Below are 17882 nucleotides of genomic sequence, written 5' to 3' on the forward strand. Positions count from 1 at the left end.
GGTGCTGAAACAAAGATCTGGTGGAGGTAAGGATGCAAGACGTGGGGACAGCAAGAGGGAAGCTGTGCAGAGCGAGGCCACAGCAAGGACAAAACCCCAGAGGGGAGAGCCTGGTGCTGCAGCAGAATGGGCAAGAGAAAGTGGTGGAGGTGGAGGTGGAGGCTCAGTGGAGCCCAGGTTATGTAGATGGTGGGTCTGAAACTTGGAGATGTATCAGAACTCCCGCGATTCCCCCCTCCAGAGCTTCTAATTCAGTAGGTCTGGGGTGGGGCCAAGATGTTTGCATTCCTAAGGAATTCCCGGGTGCTGCTGTCACTGCTGGTCCAAACCCACGCTTTGAGAACTGCTGCTAGACAGATGCCTAGAACGCTCTTTTCCCAGATGGCTGCACGAATCTCTCATGTTGCCTTTATGTTTTCATTCAAACATGACCTGTACAATGAGGGCTTCCCTGGCTACCTTATCCACCACAATTCCAAACATCCTCCCCTACTGGACACACTCCATCCTCTGTCCTTACCTTCTTTTTTTTTTTTTTTTTTTTTTTTTTTTTTTTTAGACAGAGTCTCACTCTGTCACCCAGCTGGAGTGCAGCGGCGTGATCTTGGTTCACTGCAACCTCCACCTCTGGGGCTCAAGCGATTCTCCTGTCTCAGCCTCCCAAGTAGCTGAGATGATAGGCATGCGCCACCACACCCAGCTAATTTTTGTATTTTTAGTAGAGAGGGGGTTTCACCACGTTGGCCAGGCTGGTCTCGAACTCCTGGCCTCAAGTGATCTGCCTGCCTTGGTCTTCCGAAGTGCTGGGATTACAGGCGTGAGCCACCGAACCCGGCCAATCCTCTGTCCCTACCTTCACCACACTTCTCACCTGGATGAGATTCCTGGAGTTGTTGTAACAAATGACCACAGACCAGGGAGCTTAAAGCCACAGAAATTTACTTGCTTAAGTGCTAGAGGTCAGAGGTCCAAAATCAAGGTGTTGGCAGAGCTGGTTCCTTCTGAAGACTTGGGGAGAAAGCTCCCATGCTGCTCTCCTAACTGTTGGTGGTCCCAGCACTGCTGGGTGACTCTGGGCTCATAGTTGCATCACTCCCATCTCCACCTCATCCTTCCCACGGCTGCCTTCCCTCTGTGCCTCCCTGCGTCCTCACATGGCCTTCTTGTCAAGATACCAGTCATTGAATTTAGTGCCTTCTCAAATCCAGTGTGACCTCATCTTGACTAATCACATCTGCAAAAATCCTATTTTCAAACAAGGTCACATTCTGTGATTCTGGGTGGGCATGAACTGAGTGGGGAGTGGGGGAGGGGACAGTATTTAACCCAGTACTTGACCCTTTATCGGGCAATATTTTGAATAGTTCTTGCCTATTTTCTAGGCCCCTTCCTCATGCAAATGTTCTTGCTAAGCTCCATGAAGACAGGGAATTGCCCCCCTTTTGTTCCGTTTTAAAATCATCAGTGATTAGAACAGTGCCTAGCACTTAACAGATTCTCAATGGATAGTTGTTGAATCCGTATATGTATGTGTAATAGAATAAATGGTATTTGGGCTAGGCGCAGTGGCTCATGCCTGCAATTCCAGCACTTTGGGAGGCTGAGGGGGGCGGATCACCTGAAGTCGGGAGTTTGAGACCAGCCTGAGCAACATGGAGAAATCCTGTCTCTACTAAAAGCACAAAATTAGCCTGGCATGGTGGCACATGCCTGTAATCCCAGCTACTCAAGAGGCTGAGGCAAGAGAATCGCTTAAACTGGGGAGGCTGAGGTTGCAGTGAGCCAAGATCATGCCATTGCACTCCAGCCTGGGCAATAAGAGCGAAACTCCATCTCAAAAAAAAAAAAAAAAAGGTATTCAAAGACAAAACATGGCATGAGGGCATCAGGGGAGTGAATGAAGACTGGGACTTCCCAGGACTGAGCTCTAGAGTGTCCCAGCATGGAGAAGTGCGGGAGACGAGGAGGGAGCTGCAGAGGAGAATGAGAAGGGCCACCCTGGGAAAGGGGAGGAGAGCCAGGACATTTGCTATTTTGGAAACTCAAAGTGTTTCTAAGAGGAGAGAGCATTGGCCATGACTTGACGTCAACCGGAATGACGGCTGAGAATTTAGCCACATGGAAGTCATTGGTGACACTGACAAAAGCCATTTTGATGACGTTTTAGAAGTGAAAGCTGGTCAAATGCACAGAAAATCATCTGGTTGGAAACATCAAGAAGATAAGAGTGGTTGTCTTTGGGTGGCCAGAACTGCTGAAGTCATTATTATCTTATTTTTGCTTGACTGTACCTCTTAATGTAATAAATATGCAGCTGCTTTTATAAAAATAAAACAATCTTAAGCCATATATAATAAAACAGAAAAAAGTATCTGGAATTTTTCAGGGTTTACATTTTTTTTCTATTTTACTTTGAATCTGCTTTGCGTATCTGCCAATGTGTTCATGAAATTTTAGAATTAGGCAAAGTTAAAGATTATGAATTACCAGTTCCTATTTTTAAAGTTTTTTTTGCATAATACAAAACACTTTTTATAATTTATTTCACCAATTCCTTAATGTTAGACTTTTGAGTTATTGCCAACTAAAGTCCTATTGTTAGACGTTTTGGTTGCTTCCGATTTGGGCCTAACAAACCATCAGCAGAATAACTGGATAAAACCAGTAATTGGATGAAACAAACCACCTGAGCCAGAATAATTGGATGAAAATAAATTACAAATAAAGGAGAGAGAGAGAAAAAAGGAGACACAAAACAACTGGAGAAATTCTGGGAAAACATACAAAAATTCTTAAAGAAATAAAATTTTTAAAAAAATAAATCCTTTAGTGCACAAAATTTGTCAATATTTGCAAAAAATACAGTGATTAGAGGTTAACTTTCAATCAAATTACTTTTATTTTTAGAAATTATTGATTATTGGCCGAGCGCGGTGGCTCACGCTTGTAATCCCAGCACTTTGGGAGGCTGAGGCGGGTGGATCACGAGGTCAGGAGATCGAGACCATCCTGGCTAACACAGTGAAACCCCGTCTCTACTAAAAATACAAAAAATTAGCCGGGCGAGGTGGCGGGCGCCTGTAGTCCCAGCTACTCGGGAGGCTGAGGCAGGAGAATGGCGTGAACCCAGGGGGGTGGAGCCTGCAGTGAGCTGAGATCGCGCCACTGCACTCCAGCCTGGGCGACAGTGAGACTCTGTCTCAAAAAAAAAAAAAAAAAAAAAAAAGAAATTATTGATTATTCAACTAAGTTGTTATTCACAAAATCATGTTTATGTTCCTCCCCCTGCCCCCCGGTCCAATGCTTATGTGGCCGCTTGGGGAGTTGTGCTACCATAGTGTGTATGCGTTCGGTGGTATAAACCGAAAGAATGCTTATCTTAACATTTGCAAGACTGCTTTCTAACATCCAGTACTTTTCTCTCAAATCTGGTAGTGGCACTGATCTATGGCTGACATAGTTCACCAGCAACGCAACAAAAGGGCATTACTTCAAGTTCAACATCTGACTGAGTCTCATTCCCAGTCCCGAGGGAGTGAATTCAGCACCTTCTTCTCCACGTTGATCCCCACAGTGGCCTGCACAGAAAGAGGACAGGAAGATGTCTGGGCTCCAGCATCCCAAACTTGTCTGGTACATAACGGAAATGGAGAGCCACTCCAACCTCATCCTGAAAATAGTAAAACAGCTCTTCATTTTTTTTTTTCAAATGCAGATGAGTCGCACTAACCAGAGGTCCTTGTCAAAGCATTCACCATGTTGGTCTTCATTTCGATCAGCCTCAACCCGTCTGCTTCCAGTCCTCCAAAGCACGATCGATGCTTGTTTCAGACAGAACTAAAAATAAGAGCTAGCAAGGTATTTGTCATAAAACCACATTAGAATTGTCATTTCCAAGGAAAGCGAATCCAGTCCTGGCACTAAAGTTGCTCATCTTGTTCTTTAGCGTTGCAGCATTACATTCATTCCCAGGTAGTAATAAAACCATCTTCATCTCTTCCACCAGGGACAAATGTGAGAACCCAGCCCAGGTGAGCTTCTTAGAACACATGCTGTCCTATAAGAAAACTGCAGCCAGTTTTATCTCTCCCTTAGACGGCATATTATTTTTCTTTCACATACAACGTATACTTTGGCTGAACCATTTGAAAGTGAGTTTCAGACATCATGACCCTTCACCCCGAAGCACTTCAGCAAACATCCACCACCACCAACATTCTCCCGTTCAACCACACCATGACCACACCAAAGGAAATCAACATTAATTGTATAATATCTAATGTAGGGTTACTGTTCCAATTTCCACAAGACTCTTCAAAATGTCTTTTATAGCTTAAAAATAATTTTATTATACAGTTGAGGTCATATATTACCTTTGGTTTCCATGTCTCTTTTAGGGTCTTTTAACATAGAATGATCCCCTTGCCTTTTTGGTTTGCCTCGTTTTTCTGTTTTACATTACTCAGATTTTTTTTTCAAGTCCACACCAATTATCTTGTACCATCTCCTATGTCCTAGATTTGTCTGATTATTCCTTGATGATTAGATTCCGGTTAAACATTTTAAGCAAGAATGCCAGATAGACAGCAGGGCATCCTCACAGCATCATATTAGAAAGTGGGTGGTAAAGTTAGGCTGTCCAGATGCTGTGTTTGGCACTCAGCAGCCAACTTATTTTAAAAAAATAATAAAATTAGCTAGGTGTGGTAGCTGGCTCCTGTAGTCCTAGCTACTAGGCAGGGAAAGGCAGGAGGACTGCTTGAGACCAGGGGTTCGAGACCGCCCTGAGCTATGATTACGCCCCTGCACTCCAGCCTGAGCAACAGAGTGAGACCTCATCTCTAAAAAATAAAAATAAGAATAAATTAGAATAAAATTAACCACACAGTGAGCACATTTCTATTTCCTAATTTTCTAATAGCGTGATGAAAGCCCAGTGTATCTGTCATTACCATTTTCATGAGCAGCAACTTTTGTGATTTTTAATACAGCTCTAAGCCACGAGCCTTCTCTATCACTGTGAAGGGGATGTTTAAAAAGCTTCCTTTAAAACCAACCACCACCTTGCACGTAGAAAAAACCAGTCTTCACAAGCTAGGAATTTACAAGCTGAATTCCAAACTGAGACAGAAGGCTGAGGGCAGTGGGCCACGTGGTTGTCCCTGTGGCCTCCGTCCTGGTCTGGGAATGGTCACTGGTGCAGGCACACATCACTCACAGGAGGGGTGTCCTCCAACCCACTGCAGCTCAAGTCCAGCCAGAAGACCCAGAGCTGAGCTGCTGCTTGTATTTTGGAAACCACATAAATCACATGTAAGAATTCACGGGCTGACAGCAAGTAATGCCCACTGAGACATGGGCAACTCCAGTGGGAAGAGGGTGTGTGCTGGACTGAGTTCTATTCACCTCAGGATCCCCAGCCCATGGCCAGACCCCTGGCACTAAGCAGGGGCTAAGACAGGTAGGTTGTGACTCTTTGATCACCACCACTTGCCCCTTGTCCTCGTGATGTGATTTCTGGGCCTGGAAATGGCCCAGAAATGTGTGTCCCCCCAAGATCTATGTCCCCAAGATCTTTCCTGTCTGCTGGAGCTGCCGAAAACCTGAGTTTTGTCCTGTTAGTTAGAGAGCCCTGTTACAATACAGCTGTCCCCAGCCATTTGCCTTCATGAGCGAGGCCGGAGAATTGAAGTGGAGTGCTCAGGCTTCAAGCAGAGCCTGGGTGCATCCTGTGAAGCCACTAGGGCTGGTTTACGGGGCTTTAGCTGACTCCCTGGGCACGTTGATGTACCTGTGCCAAATACCTGCTTATTAAGCACCTACTGGATGCCAGACACTTTGTAACCCTGGTGCCCCCAAGTCCACCAGCAGGACTCCCCCTGCCCCTTACTGTGGTCCAGGCTCCACTGTCCTGGGAAAAGACTGCCCCCTGGCACCTTCGCCCGCAGGATGAGTCGTCCCTCCCACCCCCTCCCCGGGCGTCCATTGTGGCTGGAAGGCGCGAGGTGGGGACCTTGGGCACTGGGCCCTGTGGGCAGGAACCAGCAGGGCTGATCCCGAGCATGCCATCCTCATGGGCAGCAACTCCGCACTAAGAAGCTTGCAGAGAGTCCTGGAGCTGCTGCAAGAAGGAGCGCAGAGAACGGGGCCAGACTCTGGGGTCCCTGGTGGCTGAGGCAAGGTCTTGCAATAGGGTAGGGGGCAGAGTTGGGGAACCTCCTGAGCTTTCCTGGGCACAGGCTGAGGGAGGTTGAAGGTGGACCTCTGAGGGCCATGGGAGCGAGGAGGCTGCTTGGAAAGAAGGTAGGTGGCAGGTTAAGATGCTGTGGGGTGGGCGGGCACCTTGAGTTAATTTCCTAAACTTGGTCCCTTTTGCGTGGATTCATAGTGCTCTTGGTTGTTTTTTGTTTGTTTGTTTTTGTTTTTTGTTTGTTTGACAGACTCTCACTCTGCCACCCAGGCTGGAGTGCAATGGCGCAATATCTGCTCACTACAACCTCGAACTCCCAGGCTCAAGTGATTCTCATGTCTCAGCCTCCCAAGTAGCTGGATTACAGGCCCGAGCCATCGTGTCTGGCTAATTTTTAATTTTTTTGTAGAGATGGGTTTTTCCATGACGACCAGGCCGATCTTGAACTCCTGGGCTCAAGCAATCCTGTAGCCTGGGCCTCCCAAACTGCTGGGATTACAGGTGTGAGCCACCAACCCTGGCCTGGGCTCCAGGTTCTAAGAGCCGTCACTCCAGCTCCCCACCCCCAGGACTTAGCCATTTTTACCATGCCTTTGATGATCTTAGGGCAGGATGGGAAGGGAAGGATGAGGATGGGAAGAGGGCAGCGTGCTGGGGAGGGAGGGACATCAGCAGACGGAGAGGGGGAGGAGTAGGTGACATTGTTCAGGATGTTTCCCTTTAAGGAGCCCGTATATTTTCTCACAGTGTAATATAGACACAGCGCCAGCCCTAGGTATAATTTAAAAATTTCTGGTAGCCAGGTTTTAAAAAGGAAAAGAAAGGGAGAAATTAATGTTAATATTTTTGTTAATCCAATATGTCAAAAATATCATTTTAAAACATAATCAATAGTAAAATCTAATGCGATGCTTTCCATTCCTTTTGTTGCACACATCTTAGAAATCTGGTGTGCACAGAGCTTCTTTATTGGGACTAATCACATTCCAAGTGGTTAATAACCACATACGGACAGAAGTTACCATATTGCACAACTCAGGTGGAGACAAAATGCACCTGTCAGGTTGTGGCTGCGTGACTGGAGTTTTCATCTATATACTAAGAAGGATTAGGGGGTGGGAAGGGGAAAGAAGGTTTTTTAAAAAAAGATCTTTGAGTGAACCCCAGGGGGCGGAGCCTCCAGTGAGCCCAGATTGCGCCACTGCACTCCAGCCTGGGCGACAGAGCGAGACTCTGTCTCAAAAAAAAAAAAAGCCTTTGAAATGATTAGAATCGTTTTCTTACTGACATTTCAGACTTAAAAAAACATTTTTCAGGAAGAGGAGCAATTTGTCTGAATAAATCTGAGTGTGTGTATCTTATGATTTTGAATTTAATCAGTGCCTTATTGTGGTCAACCATATTTTACAGCTATACAGTTGACCATATATAGTTGACCAGCTATATAGATGACCATATATTGTGGTCAACTATACAGATGGGCAGCCCTTTCCAGACTTCCAGCATCTCTTTCTAAATACAGTTCTGTCCATCTTGATATTTCCACGCACACAGCGTCTTATCCCCCCTCTTCATTTTGGGGGTGGTACATGACTAATAAGAAAATGGACTGAACATTCAATCAATAATAATAGTTACAAAAATATTCTCAAGTTGCGTAAATAAAGCTGCTTTTAAGTGAACTATATTTTCAGCTTCTGGCAGCAGCAACTTTCACAAATGTTCTTTGGGGAAATACCCGCAATAAATATTCAAGTTGAACAGAGTTTTGTGAACTCAAGACAGTACGTGAATTCACAGAAGATTGACCTTATTTAAAATCTGTTTTCAGCTACCAATTCTGTGTTCAAGGTAATGAGCTCTCCTCCTAATCGAACCTGAGATTCACCTTTCAATTATGCATCAAATTGCAAAACCAAAGGACAGGCAGATAAATGTGAAATGAGCAGTCATGTTGTAAGTAAGACATGCTTTGTTCCATCATTTGTGGGCACAAGAACTCATCTTCTTTGCAAATCTTCCTGGCAGTGTCTGAGAACATACCCATCTCAAAGCATCTCAGGATTGTGCCTAGGGAGAGAGAGAAGAGGAAGGTCTGGAGGGAGGGAGAGAGAGAGAAAGAAAGAGGAGAGAAGAGAGAGAAAGAGAAAGAGAAGAGGGGGAAAGAAAGAGAGAAGGGAGTTCTTCTCTTATAGCAACTCCCCTTCCTTTTTTGCATTACATGAGAAAATGGTCTTTCATGTGGCAGAATGAAGGCCTATGTTTATTTTCTCCATCTTTGACTCTGAGGGAAGCTGAGCTGAGTGGTGGTAAATAACTATCTAACTGAAATCGCCTTGCTTTGTGTTACCTTAGGAGTGGCTTGTTTTGTAGAGGCTTCAGATTTATGGAGACAGATTACACTCCACTATGTAAATCACTTTGTAAAAGTAAAATCGTAATTCCTTCGGGCCTCTAGGGTACAATTTGATGCACTAAAACGATAACTTACTATTATGTGGGACCCTTGGGGTGACTTTTTCTTAGGGAATCGTCTTCTCGTTGGGAGACTGATTCATTACAGAGGAAGCCTCCCTCTTTCTTGTCTACTTGTGTCACGCTGTGCTTATACATCCAAAAGCAGAAAGTTCAGGCTCCAGTTGAGAAGGTGGAAGGTCAGTTCTTGTGTGTCTGACACAGGGAAGGTATCATCGATTCTCAGGAATGATGAGGTGACACCACGTGGGGGACATGCATGTCTTAGCATGGGATCCAGCAGGACTGGTGCCTTTCAACCATCCCGACTTCACTGGCATTTGAGGCAAAGCCTTCACACCTTTCCTTAAATTGCCAGGACATGGCACTCAGGTCTGTCATGATGTTGGGAATATGAAACATAGTTTCTCTAAGACATTTAACTGGCATTTGTGTTTGATTTAGGGCATGGGGATTCTGTATTTTAAACATTCTCATACTTTTGATTTGCAGAAATAATAACCAATCAGTTGCTCAATCCTCAACTGCTAAAACGAAATACAATTTGGAGAGATAATAGTTAAATATTTCTAAAACTGTGCCCTGAAATTAAGAAGACCCATTTAAGAATTAGTAGCTTCAGGTTATTGAAAATGTAATTACTTTCAGCCTTTGTAATTTTGTTCCTCTTTTGTGGATGAAGACGAGAGTTCCGCAAACAATACCATTTAGTGGAATTTAATATTCAAGAGAGGATTTGGGTGGTTCAAGATGAAATTAAATCACATGCTTGAGAAGGCTGCATTATGAGCGGCCTCCAAGCTACATTCTTGGATTTTCTAGTTTCTGGTTTCCTTCTAAGCATGGTGCTCCTCCTCCTCTCCATTGGTAGCCAGTGGTTTCATTGCCACTCTGATGACCAGCTCCCTAATAGCTCCATAATCCTTCTTCTACACCTACGCTTTTCTATTTCATTATTCAGTGAACAGGATTTAGACAACTTTTCTCTTATGTCTCTTTGTCTCTTCTCACGGCTCTACTGGTTGACTCTGGAATTTAATTTCTTCTTTGCTAGCAGTTTCTCATTATGTGATTCAAAGAACAAGGGGCAAGAAAACAGGACCCCTCAGTATCGCACTCGCCTATTCCGCGCGAGAGCAGGGTTCGCGTTCTTGTTTAATAGGCCTGGGAAATGCTTCCTAAAGCAACAGTGGAGTGGAGAGTTGGTAGGAACTGTTAATTGTCTTGTGTTGCTTTAGAAAATTGGGCTTGATTACAGTGGAGACATTTCAAAGGAGAAAAAACTCCAGTATATGATAGCAAAACCATGTGTAAATCAACTCTGAGTTGTAAATTTGCCAAAATATTCTTTTGCCTAGTAATTCCTGGACACCCTGTCCCATCCCAACCCCTTTGTTCTTCAAAAATGAGATCATGGATAGACTATTTATAGCCTGCTTTCTAACAACTTAATGCATATTAGGATTTTTTCTGTATAATTAAATGCTTTATAATACTTTTTATGATTACATATTATTTCATCTTATGACAGTTCATCATTTATTTAACCATGGCGGCATTTCCAGTTTTTTCCTATTTATTTCAACAAAACCATGATGTATGTACTTATATCTATCTCTATTTCCATGTTTCCTGGCTTTCTGATTTCCTTCTCCACATTGTGAGTTGAAACCCTTCCCTGGCCAGGGGTGTTGCTTGAATGAACCAACAGTATGGTTTATCTCACCAACAAACAATTTAGGCTTAGGAGTGATCCCAGGAACCCCCAAGCATCAAAGTCACTTATTTTACAGATGCAGTCAAGGCCTAGAGAAGCCAAGAAATTTATGAAAATTCTCCTAGCGAATGAGTTCAAAGCATAGACTGAAACCCAGGATTCCTGGATCTCCATTCCATGCTCTTTCCATCACACTAGGTCACTTCCCAAAGTGCCTGAAAAATAAAACCTTCAGAGCCATGCAAAAGCAAAAGAGCCATCTATCTATCATCTGTCTATCTATCTATCTATCTATCTATCTATCTATCTATCTATCTATCTATCTATCATCTATCTATCTATCTGTCTGTCTGTCTAGACAAACACATATATACATATAACTCTAACTTAGAGCAAAATGTAATTTATAATTACATTGTTACTTAAAAAAAAAACCTCACTACAACATTATGCAGATCTCCCTACAATAAGCTAGCATGAAATAATCCTAGGCTTATTAATCATGTCCCTGAAAAGTTTCCAGATGAGATAGAGACAGGAAAGCACCTGTCAGTCCCCAAAACCAAAACCCTACGTCTCCAAGTGCTGAGTGCACGCACACAGCCGTCTGGTGTTAAGTGCTATGGAGACACCTGAAGCCTAGGCATCAAAGCATTCACCTGCCTTTCCTCCCACCTCCCATCAATTCTCGGAAGACACTAAAACAAAAGTTGTCCAAAACCAGTAAAGCGATCAAAAGGCCAGTTCTCGATGGCTTTTCCCAAGTGTCGACCAGTGTCTTGACCATCGCTGCCCCAGGCTCATGGGCTGTAACCACCACAGAAATAAGCTTTGAAACCTAACATGACAACCTCATATAATTGAAAAGCTGCCAGTGTTGAGGAGGTACAGATATTTAAAAGTCAGAAAGTTGCCAGCCACGCTCAGAAGGTCTTCATAATCAAGACACCTCAGTGTCTAAAGAGCAAGCTCCTCATGCCTGTAGTTCTTTGTGGGAATCTGTAGCCTCTTCCACTTAGTCATGAAACAGCCACATTTCTGTGCTGGAGGATTTTCCAGATAATCCCAGAAGTGGGCTCACGCTTCCTCAGTGCAAGTGGTATAACCAGCACCATCAGGACTCCAGCAGGATGAACACGCCTGATGACATCACTTTGTTGGTGTCAGCAGAGACTTGAGCTCAAATTGAGTGGTGTTGCTGCATCAGGAAAATAAACCAGTACTTACCGACTTGGAGAAGACAGATCTGTGAAAGTCTGAATTGCTTTTAGATCTTTGCAAACAGTTATTGCAAGCCTGGTATTTTTCAGATACCTAATAATATAGTAGTATTTTACATAATTGCCTTCCCTAACATTCGTAGAAAACTATAAATAGTCCTCTTAATGTGCACAGAAGTACTTATATTCCAGATGTTCCCATGGTGAAGGGACTTGAGCTATAATTTCCACCTATTTCAGAAGCACTGAGACACCAAAACTTGACAAGCTCATTCTTTTCTTTTCCCTCCTACATATTCCCAGCCCCCATCCTCCAAGCCAGTGCTCGAGATAAGGCTGTCTCCCTTCCCAGTGGGGCTCAAGTGCATCTGCAGTGATTCCTAGCTTTTCTACTCCCTCTGAAACAAACTTCAAGAAAAACCCGTCTTGGAAAAATGCTCTAGCCTTTGCTCGAGGAGAGGTGTATTTTGTGTGTCATATGTTGCTTGTTTCTGTTTTCTTTTTTTTTTTCTTTTTGCAGATGGAGTTTTGCTCTGCAGCCCAGGCTGGAGTGCATTGGCACAATCTTGACTCACTGCAACCTCTGCTTCCTGAGTTCAAACAATTCACCTGCTTCAGCCTCCCAAGTAGCTGGGATTACGGGTGCATACCACCATGCCCAGCTAATTTTTGTGTTTTAGTAGAGACGGGGTTTCATCATGTTGACCAGGCTGGTCTGGAACTCCTGACCTCAAGTTATCCACCTGCCTCAGCCTCCCAAAGTGCTGGGATTACAGGCGTGAGCCACCACGCTCAGCCCCTTGTTTCTGTTTTTAAAGGCTACTGGAGGTGGAGTGAGTGAAGGCTTCCTGCTGTTACTTGATTGAGGTTTCCTTTTCTTGACTACTGTGTTTTCACGCCTGCTTATAAAACCACTGACGTGTGAATCTAGCAAAAAGTTTTTCCTCCACAACGTGAATTAGAATATTGACTAATAATTATTTTGGATTTTTTTACATTGGATTAAAATTTGCACTACTATTCCAGAAAACTCATTGTCTACTAGAATCGGAACCATATTTTAGGCGGGTGCAGCGGCTCACACCAGTAATCCCAGCACTTTAAGACGTTGAAGTGGGAAGATTGCTTGAGCCTAGGAGTTCAAGACCAGCCGGGGCAATATGACAAGACCTCATCTCTACAAAAAAAAAAAAAAAATTAGCTAGGGTGGTGGCGCATGCCTGTGGTCCCAGCTACTCGGGAAGCTGAGGTAGGGAGGATAGCTTGAGCCCAGGAGGTTGAGGCTGCAGTGAGCTATGATTGCACCACTGCACTCCAGCCTGGGCAACAGAGCAAGACCCTGTCTCAAAAAGAAAAAGATATTTTAATCATGTTGGTCCTAACTTGCATTCTAAGTTTCATATTTAAAGGCAACATGCACCTGACTCTTCCCAACATTGAGCATGTGGTTGGAGAGGGTGCAGGTCTGGGGTAGGGGTGGAGGGAAGGGTCTGGAAGCCTCTGGTCCTCATTCATAAACCCTATAGAATAGAAAGGAGGGTTGCTTTGCTAACCTTCTGGGTGGTGGTAGGAACTCTTTCAGGTACATCAGTATCAGGCAAGACTCCCAGGGAAGTTGGGGATCTGGGAGTATATTTTTGTTAATCCAACTCTTTGTACCTCTCCTCAAAAGTCTGTGGGCCTCCACAGGGGTAGGCACTCTAGAGTTGGGTTAATGCAAACAGATTTCCAGATCTGCAACTTCCTTGAGAATTTTGTCTGATACTGACCTGCTGAGAACGGACCAGGTCTCCTTTGCCAACCTCCCATTCACAACTGCTCTTCTCCCTCCTCACAAAAGAAAAGTGCACCTCTCGTGGGTGCCCCAGAACATAAAGACTAGAGCGTCAAGCCAAGGGCAATTTGACATATCGGTGTTTAATCAAAACATCACAAACTTGCAGTCACACATATTTCTGTTAAAGGAAAACATAGCTTCAGAGATGGAGTTTTTTAATCCAAGTTAGATGCTCAGACTGTTTTAAACTGTTGTTTCTCCTCTTTTATCTCTTAACTATTGACAGAACTTGCCACCAGAGAGAAAGCAAGCAAGGAGAGAAACTCACATGCAGTGGGTGGCAAGTCTGTAAGCTTTATCCCACAGCACTCTTTGAAGTGAGATACTGTCTCAGAGACACATCTTAACACATTCACTTGAATTGAGGAATGAGGGTGGATTGTTTCTAACAGAAAGCCTCAGTAATTTCACTGATTGGTTAGACAATGAGGATTGACTTTATCAATTTGTTTATATGATGACAGACATTTTCCATAAATTAAATGAACTAAATTAGCAGCTCCAATATCTCAAATAAAATAGATGTAAAGCCCTTGATAAGGTAAAAGCACTTTATCAAAAATAGTCTATTGGAAAAGGCATACTGAAATTAACAGTATTTAGATTTTCCTAACCCTTTCTGGTAACAGTGGGTGAAATAAAATGCCTAAATGTAAGAATAAATAGATATAATTAACCATCATTTTTGGTTATTTTTCTCAAAGTTGGAAAATTAAATGACTCCAATGATTGAATAACAAATCTTTTGAATATTTTGTAAATCAGATGGTTTCCTTTTTTATGGGGAGGGTATTGGCTTTTATTATAATTAAAGGAGAAGCTAATTGAGTTGTCACCTGATAGAATACTAAAAATAATTTTTGATGATGGATTTTTTTTTTTTTTTTTTTTTTGAGATGGAGTCTCGCCCTGTTGCCCAGGTTGGAGTGAGTGGCGCGATCTCAGCTCACTGCAAGCTCCACCTCTCGGGTTCATGTCATTCTCCTGCCTCAGCCTCTCCGAGTAGCTGGGACTACAGGCGTCCACCACCACGCCTGGCTAATTTTTTGTATTTTTAGTAGAGACGGGGTTTCGCCATGTTAGCCAGGATGGTCTCAATCTCCTGACCTCATGATCTGCCCATGTCAGCCTCCCAAAGTGCTGGGATTACAGGCGTGAGCCACCGCACCTGGCCGATGATGGATTATTAGGTGATTTTTGGAATATCCCTTGGAAGGAGTTCAAAGAGTTGGATGTCACTGTTGTAACAAAGTGCCTGCCATTTATTTATGGGAACAAAATTTTTTAGAGCTTACATGTGTGAAAATGAAAACTAGGAATAGAATTAAAGCTGAACCTTGTCTTACTCCAGCAATAAGTAATATTCACCTATAGATAAATCCATATCTAGAGACACATTTTCAACAGCATTTTACTTTTATATAGAATAATTATATGTCAACATTTGAAATATATTTGTGTTGTTTTGATGAATTGTAAACTAATAATAATTATAGCAATAAATCAGTCCAGATAAAAATTAATGCCTAGTATCCTATGGCTACTGAAAGTTTAAAAAGCTTAAAATTCCAATTTATGGGCATATTTCTGTGGCAAAGAATCAGGACTGAGTGATTGATTAATGCCTTGAAGCATAAAGATATTACAATGGGATAAAGTTCCATGGGAGAAGTACAATGGAAATGTGGGTTCAAGAAGAGAAAAATGATAAAAAGTTCTGAAAGTTCAGCAACAGAGGTCCACATCCTTTTTAAGTCAATGTTGATGGTTTTCAACTCTCATGTTATTTAGACTCCATTATTTGTATGTAAAAGAGTTCTCCAAAAGTTCTTTAAATCCAATTTTTACAACATAAAGTATATCTTTTGTGACTATATTAACATATGATGAAAAAATTAAATGTCAGCCAAAACATGTGCAAGAGATATCTAGTTTTGTTTCAATTATTATATAAGCTACAAGAGAAGGGTCTGAAGTCCATTCTTCAGGTAACTTGGGTTTCTTGATATAAGACAGAACAGTTTTTCATTCTCTTTCCCCTGTGCTTCTGTGAACAGGCAACTGGCCTCCAATGCCCGGTGTGGCTAAATGTTCCCTTTCCTGTCACCTGAGTGTTTTTAAGCTTCAGCAACATATGAACAGTTTTAAATTTATTTTTTATTTTTGGATACAGAGTCTCGCTCTGTTGCCCAGGCTGGAGTGCTGTGGTGCCATCATGGCTCATGATAGCTTTGAACTCCTCAGCTCAAGCAATCCTCCTGCCTCAGCCTCCTGAGTAGCTGGGACTACAGATGCATGCCACCACACCTGGCTAATTTTTAAAATTTTTTTAGAGATGAAGTCTTACTATGTTACCCAGGCTGCTCTTGAACTCCTGGGCCCAAGCAACCCTCCCGCCTCAGCCTCCAAAAGTCTGGAACTCCAGGTGTGAGCCACCGTGCCTGGCCTGGACCCCTTTTCAGGGGAAAATATGTTGTGGACCCCCATTATTGCCTTAAATTTTTTTCTATAGTAATGCTGCTTACAAATACAAAATTCCATATTTAATCCTTTATACTCATAGCTCTTATGCACTGATTTATAAAAACAAATTTACAAGTCAAAAACAAATCCCAGGCTGGGCATGGTGGCTCATGCCTGTAATCCCAACACTTTGGGAGGCTGAGATGAGCTGATCACCTGAGGTCAGGAGTTCAAGACCAGCATGGCCAACATGGTGAAACCTTCTCTGTACTAAAAATACAAAAATTAGCAGGACATGGTGGTGGGAGCCTGTAATCCCAGCTACTCAGGGGGCAAAGGCAGGAGAATCTCTTGAACCTGGGAGGCAGAGGTTGCAGTGAGCCAAGATCATGCCACTGCACTGCAGCCTGGACGACAGAGCAAGACTTCATCTCAAAAAACAAACAAACAAAACAAGTCACAAAGCCAACAAAATTAAAATGTTATGTCACAGGACTGTTGATCTTGTTTGTTGAAGCTAAATTGCTGCTCTCTATGAAACAGCACTCATTGCTGTGGCAGCAGTTTTGTTGTTTTGTTTAATTTTGACATCCCTATATTCTTGGGGGGCATCTAATGGCTCAGTGATTTCCTTGCCTCTTCTCTGTCTAACTAGTTGAAATCTTTGTGTTCAGTTGGCACAAGGTGGTGTTACAGTTTCATCTGCCAAGATCTCTCCTTTTCAGACCCCACTATTCTGGCAATAGCCCAGGACAATTATATGTTCCTTGGTGACAAAAAGATTGTAAATACAAATGCAGGTACCTCACTCCTGGGCAGGGATTTAGTTTTAGAATGGTTATCAAATGACGCTGAATTCACTTCTATTAAGATCTTTAAAAATTAGCATCAAAAAATATGTATTGTACGGAACTCGTGGCCCCCATCACATCCGCAGACTCTTGGAGCCCTATAGATGCCAGTGTGGGACACACACTGCAATCTCAGCTATTACCCACAACCTGAATGGGTGCAGCGCTTACCAGTTTAGACAAGTCTGAGAAGACATGGAGGAAAGAGAGGTCATGAAATGGAATTTTCCATCTAACCCACTCTAAGCAGCCCAGAAGCAAAGCATCTCTGAATTGCCCAGGGTGCCTGGCAGAATGCCTGGCATTTATGGTAAGTACTTTATAGTTTATTTGTTAAAGTGATTTGTTTGTTTGTTTTTGAGATGGAGTCTCACTCTTGTTGCCAGGCTGGAATGCAATGGCGTGATCTCAGCTCACTGCAGCCTCCACATCCCGGGTTCAAGCAGTTCTCTTGCCTCAGTCTCCCAAGTGGCTGGGATTACAGGCGTCCACCACCACGCTGGGTTAATTTTTGTTCTGTTTTGTTTTGTTTTTGAGACAGAGTTTTGCTCTTGTTGCCCAGGCTGGAGTACAATGGCACAATCTTGGTTCACTGCAACCTCCACCTTCTGGGTTCAAGCGATTCTCCTGCCTCAGCCTCTCGAGTAGCTGGGATTACAGGCATGCGCCACTACACCTGGCTAATTTTGTATTTTTAGTAGAAACAGAGTTTCTCCAGGTTGGTCAGGCTGGTCATGAACTCCTGACCTCAGGTGATTCACCCGCCTCAGCCTCCCAAAATGCTGAGATTACAGGCATGAGCCACTGCGCCTGGCCAATTTTTGTATTTTTAGTAGGGACGGGGTTTCACCATGTTGGCCAGGCTGCTCTCAAACTCCTGACCTCAGGTGATCCTCCTGCCTCAGCCTCCCAAAGTGCTGTGATTGCAGGCTGTTAAAGTGATTTGAATAGAAGACTCAAGTTATTAAGTCACCCAGGATGGGCCTCTGATGATTGGCTTTGTTTCTAAATATCCCAAAAATAATTTATCTGAGTTTATTATTATATTATATATAATCCTAAGCTCCTCCTATATATTTATATATAATCCTAAGCTCCTCCTATATATTTATATATAATATTATAACAT

Source organism: Hylobates moloch, unplaced genomic scaffold (genome assembly GCF_009828535.3).
Source record: "Hylobates moloch isolate HMO894 unplaced genomic scaffold, HMol_V3 SCAFFOLD_5, whole genome shotgun sequence".
In the NCBI taxonomy this organism is placed as follows: domain Eukaryota; kingdom Metazoa; phylum Chordata; class Mammalia; order Primates; family Hylobatidae; genus Hylobates; species Hylobates moloch.